This window comes from Ctenocephalides felis, unplaced genomic scaffold, assembly GCF_003426905.1.
Source record: "Ctenocephalides felis isolate EL2017-DRISC unplaced genomic scaffold, ASM342690v1 CF-g0.4_SCAFFOLD_01886, whole genome shotgun sequence".
NCBI classification, from domain to species: domain Eukaryota; kingdom Metazoa; phylum Arthropoda; class Insecta; order Siphonaptera; family Pulicidae; genus Ctenocephalides; species Ctenocephalides felis.
In genome coordinates, this window is record NW_020538040.1 from 172,138,002 (window position 1) to 172,145,775 (window position 7,774).

Below are 7,774 nucleotides of genomic sequence, written 5' to 3' on the forward strand. Positions count from 1 at the left end.
AATACAAATACTCGCACGAATATAATACCAATAACTTTACATAAATTAACAACAACAATAATAGTTTGTTTCATTTTCTACATCGGGCTCGCCCGTAGGTAGGCGGTTAAGAGCGACGGGACTTGTTTCAGAGGTCCCGGGTTCGATACCCACTTTGAGCAGCCTGTTGTCAGGCAGCAGTGACAACGATTTTCATTTAGAAATATAGATAGCAATATGTTTCCAAGTGAAAATGGCCCTCGCCCGGCATTGCTGCACCAATAAAAGTCAACCCTATTAGAAATTCTAATAACAAAAAATCATCAAATATGGATGGATTAACCATTGGGTTACCATCTAAAAATACGAAGTAAGGAGAAGTTTCAGCCCAACAGCTTATAGGACGTAAGGTTCTGATTGCTAAAAATATTTAAAAAAAAATCTACATTCGCCATCATACTCACTAGATTGGCATCGACTTATTTAAGTACTATCAAAAATGTGTGATGTTCCATTATGAAATAGGCGCTGATATTAAAAAAATCTACATTACTGTATTTGAATAACGTACGCACTGAGTTGTTTCTTAAATTTATAGTTTTATATATACTCTAATTAGTATGCGTACCAAACTTTTATGAGAATATTATTGTGGAAACGTTTCGTCAATTTAAATATGCAGCCGGAGATAATTATCTTATGTGTTATTCGTCAGATTTTAATTAGCCGTTTATCATATAGTTTATGGTTGATTTTTTTATTTTTTTATTTATGCAATTACAACTCCAGTGCCATAATACTAAATTTTATCTAATCAACTACAATTGTCATTCCATATATTTTCTGTTTTAATTCAAATTCACAGTTCCTAAGCATCGTCTCAAACCTAAATCATTGTGGATTGATTGAGACAAACAAAAAAAGTTGAAAAAAAATATTGGATGTACCGCCGATCTATTAACTTACTAACTTTTCGTATGCGCGACGAATCGAGAACGACTCAATAGCATGCCATGGAACGCTTTCTAATTATATCATACGTAATTAATCCATGATGATCGATCAGTTTCTTTTTTCAACATCGACGATGTAATCTTCGCTTAGAGTATGGAGCTGCATAGATGATTGATTTCGTTAACTCTTGCTGAACCTGCGAACAGACCTTGAGACAGAAGCTCTCGCACGGACTCTGAAACTGCCCTAGGAGATCGACTTCATTATACCTATTTTCCATTTAGAGCTTCTGCAAATCAATCGCTTTTATTAATCAGTTTCTACCTGTTTAGGGTGAAATATGGAACAATTGCAATTTTTATCACTTGCAAGTACCTGATATTATTTTACTTTTTTACAAAAATTGTACACTTGGCTTCTTCACTTTGTCTTTTTATTGTACATCAGCTGGACCAACCAGAATCACTGTCAAGTTCTATTTAGCAAATTTTATTAGAATTACCAAAGAACAAAGACTTATTTAAAATTTAAATTTTATTTAAAAGAAAGTATTTTATTATCCAATCAAAGTTGTAAGGCATATGATCCCGCCAACATTGTGGTATATTTATCGGTGGTTTATTGTTATTTATTTATATAAAAAATTATATTCTCATCGCCTCTCATTTATGAAGTTCATATACGATGCAATTAAAATTCCACAATAACCTATAAGATTAATATTTATATCGTTCGGTCAGTCTCAGCTTTATGGACACCTCTTTTAAACACAATAATTTCACAAATGAAAACGTCACGCGACTCGAATCATCTATATTTTTTATTTGACTGTGTTTGTATTTTTGAATATATTATTGAACCTACGCTTAGACTAATAAACTTAGACTAATAAACATATTCAAATTATTGATTCTCCTTTACGTTTTAATGTTTTGGGTTCAGATGTTCCAATTATGAGTTAATTGACTGTTGAAATGCATTTCATAATTATTTTGACTATATTAAAATTTAATGAATTTGGCTAAAGGGGAAAATATGAATTGTCTGAAATGTATGTGTTACATATTTAGGGAAAAATATATTTTTCATTAAATTGAAAGAAAATATTTCAAAGTTTCATACTTCATGGTCTTCAGAGCGCTCAAGCTGCTCCACGTATTCTTACTTTGCGGCAACAATATATTAGTAATTAATTTTCTTTGATTATGTATGATTAAATTAATTTAACAATCAATTAAGTGTCTCTTTTTTGTTCGGATTGTTGCATTATTTGTCAATGTATCTATTTACCTAATTATAGTGATTGATTTGCACAACTGCTTGGTATATCTAATTAAGTTCTTCTATAGGTCAGCATTCTAGTTCTTTTCCAAAATAGGTAATTTGTAAGATATCTTCTTTATTATTAATGACATTCATGCATACTAAATCTGAACAATATGCTTAAATGTCAACTTTTCTGTCATCGCGAAATTTTGTTTATTAACAAGATAACAAATCGATCAGACATGGATGTTGATGTATTCATTAATTTCATCGCCGGCCTTTTAACTTTTCTTATTTGTATATTCTGTCAATATCAATTATGTAGTCATCTGGTGACCGAATAGACCAAATAATAGGATTTGGAGAATTTATTATGCTTTAAAATATTCATAGAATAGCGCCGTGAGAATTTTTTATCCGCTTGTCTCTTAAAATATTTTATTTATATTATTCTGTATGAGTCTACGGTCGACATAATTAACCGTGTTCGTAATGATGATATAAAGTTCAAAGACCGACAACGGTTTCGTCGAAATAAACTAATCTGATTTTGACGCTTTATTTATGTTAATTAATATAAATTTTAACGTTTCAATACTTGATTAATCTTGTTCTTTTGATTCGAACTTTGTTAATTAATAAGAGCTATTACTTTCAATCAGACTATACATAGTTTTCACTATTCTAACTGTAATTTTAGGAGTATGCTTCTAATTGGTTTCAAAGCTTATTCGGTGTAAAAGTTCAATTTATATAAAGTATTGATATTAGATCTTAATTATCATATAATAGTTTAAATCGTCGAAAATGCAATTGAACTTAAAATTCTAAACAATGTCATTAAACTCAAAATTCTAAATCCATACGACTCGACGAATACAACTTCTGGTCAAAGTGGGCGATGATAATTTTGCTGGAATATTTTGTTTTAATATGAATTAATTAAAACATTAATTCTGACTCGGCGGTATCGAATAAAGATTATAAGATTGTATAAATCCATACAAGAATATAATATTCAGCGCAGCAGTAATTTTTTTTTCTATATAATCGATAGCCATTTCTATCAAGCGAATCGTGATGTATTATTGCCGCGCTCGCAGTTGACTATGAGTAATGGATAAATTGGATTTTTTTCGTGAAGCACACCTATACAATTCAATTTGGTATTACATACGTGCAAGCCATTAAAACATACCGATGTTGGTATTTTCTCTCATACTTCTTAAATAATATATATATATATATTTATATATATATATATATATATATATATATATTTCACATTAAAAAAATAAATTAAATTAAAAAATATTTAAATGATTGAGTTGTTTTTAAATTAAAGTTTCAGTTTTTCTAACGAGACAGCATTGCAAGCTATGTATACCGCGCGCTGCTAAAAGGCGAATTTCAATTAATTTTTATAATTAAACCGCTTTTCATATGCCTCTAATATTTTACATCGTTCAGTTTGGTCTTAAAATCTACCATTGTGCGAAGTTTCATCTAAGTCCTAGTCGAGCAAAGCACGGGTTCTACTTGTAAGTTTCTAAGTGCATTATATATAGTGAATGCATACTAATATTCTTCACATATTCATAAGCAGATTTGAATTCTTTTATTTCAAATCTTAGTATGAGTATACACTATTCAGTAATCCATATCGTTTATCCACCATTTTCCAATCGTAACAAAATCGATTTTTCAATAAAGATTAGGCGTTCAGTCTTCTTTTACCTATTTTGTAAGACACTTCACAAATACTACCTATATTTATTTATTAGCCGAAGAAATTTATAATTAGAATTTAATTCTGAATTTCCTCGGCTAATAAATAAATAATAAATTATATGTATGAAATACTTAATGCATAACCTTTTAATTTGGGTGGTACCACTTCTTTTTTGGAAGCCAATTGTTCTTGGTTGGAGCCACGTGGTTTAATTAGACGGTTATTGATTTATCCCGTCACTATAATAAATGGTAGTCTGCCCGAAGGCAGGTCCATGGTGTGAGAGCCATTACAAATAAATGATTCCCTTATCCTTCGTCTATAATTTCCATTACCACTATTCTCCCTCCAATTTTTTTATTTCATGTATTTTCTTTCCAAACTTCTGCTTCCATGGTTCTTGGTCTTGTGATTCGGCTTTCAGTTCTCTGTATTTTCTCATCTCGCGTAAGTCGTCAATTGTCTGCATTCTTCTTCTCTCTATTCCTTTCATTCCTTCTATTTTACCCTCGACGACGTCGTGCAGGAGGCACTCTTTTTACAAAAGGGATTCCGTCACTATAACGAGATATATATATTTTGACACTCTATATGTTATTACACTCATACTTTCTGCTAGACTTTATACTTAAGATAAAATGTAGGTATTTATATATGCTGACAATTACCCCCTACCAGAGATCCCGGGTTGGTTACAAATTTGGTCAAATTTCCGACTGGTCAAATTTTTGACCAAAAGTGACCAGGTTCGAATTAATTTATTACAACATTAGAAATTTATTTCAGTTGCAATCGATGGCACCCAAGTGATGAAGTGCGTTATCACATATAACTCAATCCTGCGTATTGTTTGCTTTGCGCTGCTTGATTCTATAAAGTAATAAGTTATATGTATATCGTGCGTACACAAGGCGAATAGGCACGTTCGTTTGTTTGCGTATTGCATTACAATGTTACTGTGAACACTCACGTTTGTTATATTTACTTGCTCCTTTTTTTCATTCCGTTTTATTTTGTCTCGCGTTATGGTTCCGTTGTACTTACTTTAGTAAGAAATAATGTTTTTCTTCGCATTTGGGCTGGCTGACTGGTGACGGGTCGCCAGATGAGCTTTCTTGACATTCTTGTATTATGTTAACTTTTTGTATTTGTCTCAACATTAATCAGAACTTAACAAGTCCTATGAGCTGTTGAGCTGACTGCTGTTAATAACCTGGCTTTATAGATGGCAAACCAAACGGGCAATTTCGGTTAACCCATGGTTAACCCTAAACTGCTGAATTTTTTATTGGTACAGCAATGTTGGGTAAGAGTTCTATTCACTTGGAGATATATTACAATCTATATTTCCAAGTGATGTCACTCCTGCTTGACATTAGGCTAATCCATGCTAGTACAGTTGGTGTGTATAAAAGACGAACTGAATGAAGTTAAATTGTTTAGAGCTACTGTATACACACCAACTGTATCGCCTGGACCAGGCGGGTATCGAAACTGGAACTTCTTTTTCATAAAAATAATATCATAGCTCAAACCAATAACCCACGCCCTTATAACAATCTATTACCAACAACTTCGATGCAGACAATAATTGTATAATCACTGATTAGCAAGTGAATACAATAATCAACACTGAATTTTATTATAATTCTCTAATATAAGCCAAAACAGTTTCTCAATTTCTATCTATCTAATTATGGTACTGTCTGTTAATCCTCAAGACTTGTTCAAGATGCGACTTTTCTAGTAATGCGTGTCCATTTATCATATCATAAAAATAAAAAACATTAGCATTCCGTTGTATATAATTAAGTTTATTCAAACCGGAAGATTAGATTCATTCATGTTTACAGATATGTTTTTTTGTACATCATAATTATATTTACAGATATAATGTTTGTGATTACTTGTATTTATTGTACGTTCAAAAGTTTCTCTATAGCTTCTCTAAAAAATGTTGTAAATTGTTATGTATAATGACATATGATATGGCTTGAATTTTTATTAATCATATGCACATACATAAAAGTAATGTTATGAATCGATTATATTAGAATTGATATATGGCAAATTTTCCAATGTCAGAAACAATATTATTAGAGGGCATTTCAATTAAATGTTACTCTGTCATCTTCGTGAAAGTGCGTGAAACATGTACATATAATAATCATATCAAACGGTTTGAATGTTCTATGTACTTATATTTACATTTATCTTTTGTGTACTTGGAGTGAGGTTTGTCGTTTTAGTCAGGATGCCATGCCGCTCATAAAACTTTATAGATTTACTGTTAGAGACATTTATATTTCCTGCGGAGTAGCACTGCTATGGCCGGAATGAATTCTAAATTCTATATTCGTTCCGGCAGCGAAGCGCTTCGTGCCTAAGCTAAGCGTTTGCGTTTGTTGCAGTTGCAGTTGCAACCATCAGATGCGTTTGTGAGCAGGAGCGGTTAAATGATAGTCTTTTAACTCTTTCAGGACGATATTCAAAAATTCGGTTTGTGTAATATTTTGAATGTGAGATATATGTTGAAATAAAAAAAAAATAATAGGAGGCGGCTGGTGAAGCTGGTTAACTCTTGTATCGTCTGTAATTTTTGTTGGTGCACATTTGAACCAGCCTTCCTATAAAAATAATGAAAAATTTTTACTGGTACGTATATGTACCATAAATCTAATTTAATAGGTAATAAATACAAAATGTGTGAAACATAGTTATATTTGCTGGAACTTTCTTGTCGACTTTTCTCATTTTTGAACTGTAACAACAAACAATCACCAAAAAACGCAAGTACGTTTTATATACGTTATTGAAAATAGTATAATTTTTGCAACGTGGCTTTGCGGACAAAAAACAAAACGCGACTGGTTCTAAACTAAATGCTGTTTTATGGGCCAAAAGTGTTTTATATCATAGCTAAACACTTATATTACGTTGTTGCATAAATTGCATTGCTTTCATACATAAATGCAACTGTCTAGAAATTTTCAAACTTGGTGGTACATAAGTGTACCACGCGTACCGAAAGGGTTAATGGAAATAAGCATATTTTATATTGAACAAAAACGAATTTGCTAAATTATAAAGCTTGGATTTCTTATACTGTGAAAAATTTATCAAAATTCCCTCTTTTGATTAAAATGATTATATTAGATATATTCAAAAAATCAAAAATCTAGTGATGCATGGCAATGTGCCTTAAGGTAATTGCTGGAACCATACCATCATTTGAAATTTTTAAAAACTTTCAAAAGCATTGAAAAAATTGGATTTTTAAGAATTTTGAAATTTTTGGAAAGAATTGGCTTTTTTGAAAAATATGTAGGATCTCTGAAACCTCTGGATCTTCCACACTAAAAACTTTATCTGTTCTTTATTTTGTCAATACATATGAAATGTTCTTTGAATCAAATCGGACGCTGCGTTCTTTCAAAAACTTAATTGCCTTTTTTTATATTTTCTACCCTGTATCTTCGAAACGACTGGACCTGCCTTTACTGAAAACTAATCAGCACTTCTCACCATCAATACGAATGAAATGTTTTTGTCATTAAAATTAGTTATTTCGTGCCTTCGAAATCGTGGACGAAAAATTGTATCCGCACATGTATACGCACATACACACACATGTAAAGAAACGTAAAGTTATGCAAAAAATAATTCTTTTTTTTGTGATTACTATAACTTGCCTAACATGAAGTTAATAAGGTTATAAAATACACATATATATGATAAATTTATCAACATTGCTTCTCTTGATTAAAAATATTGCATTTAATTCAGTTCAAAAGAAAAAAAACTGAGTGTTCTCAAAATTTAAACAGAATGTCCTATTAAGGT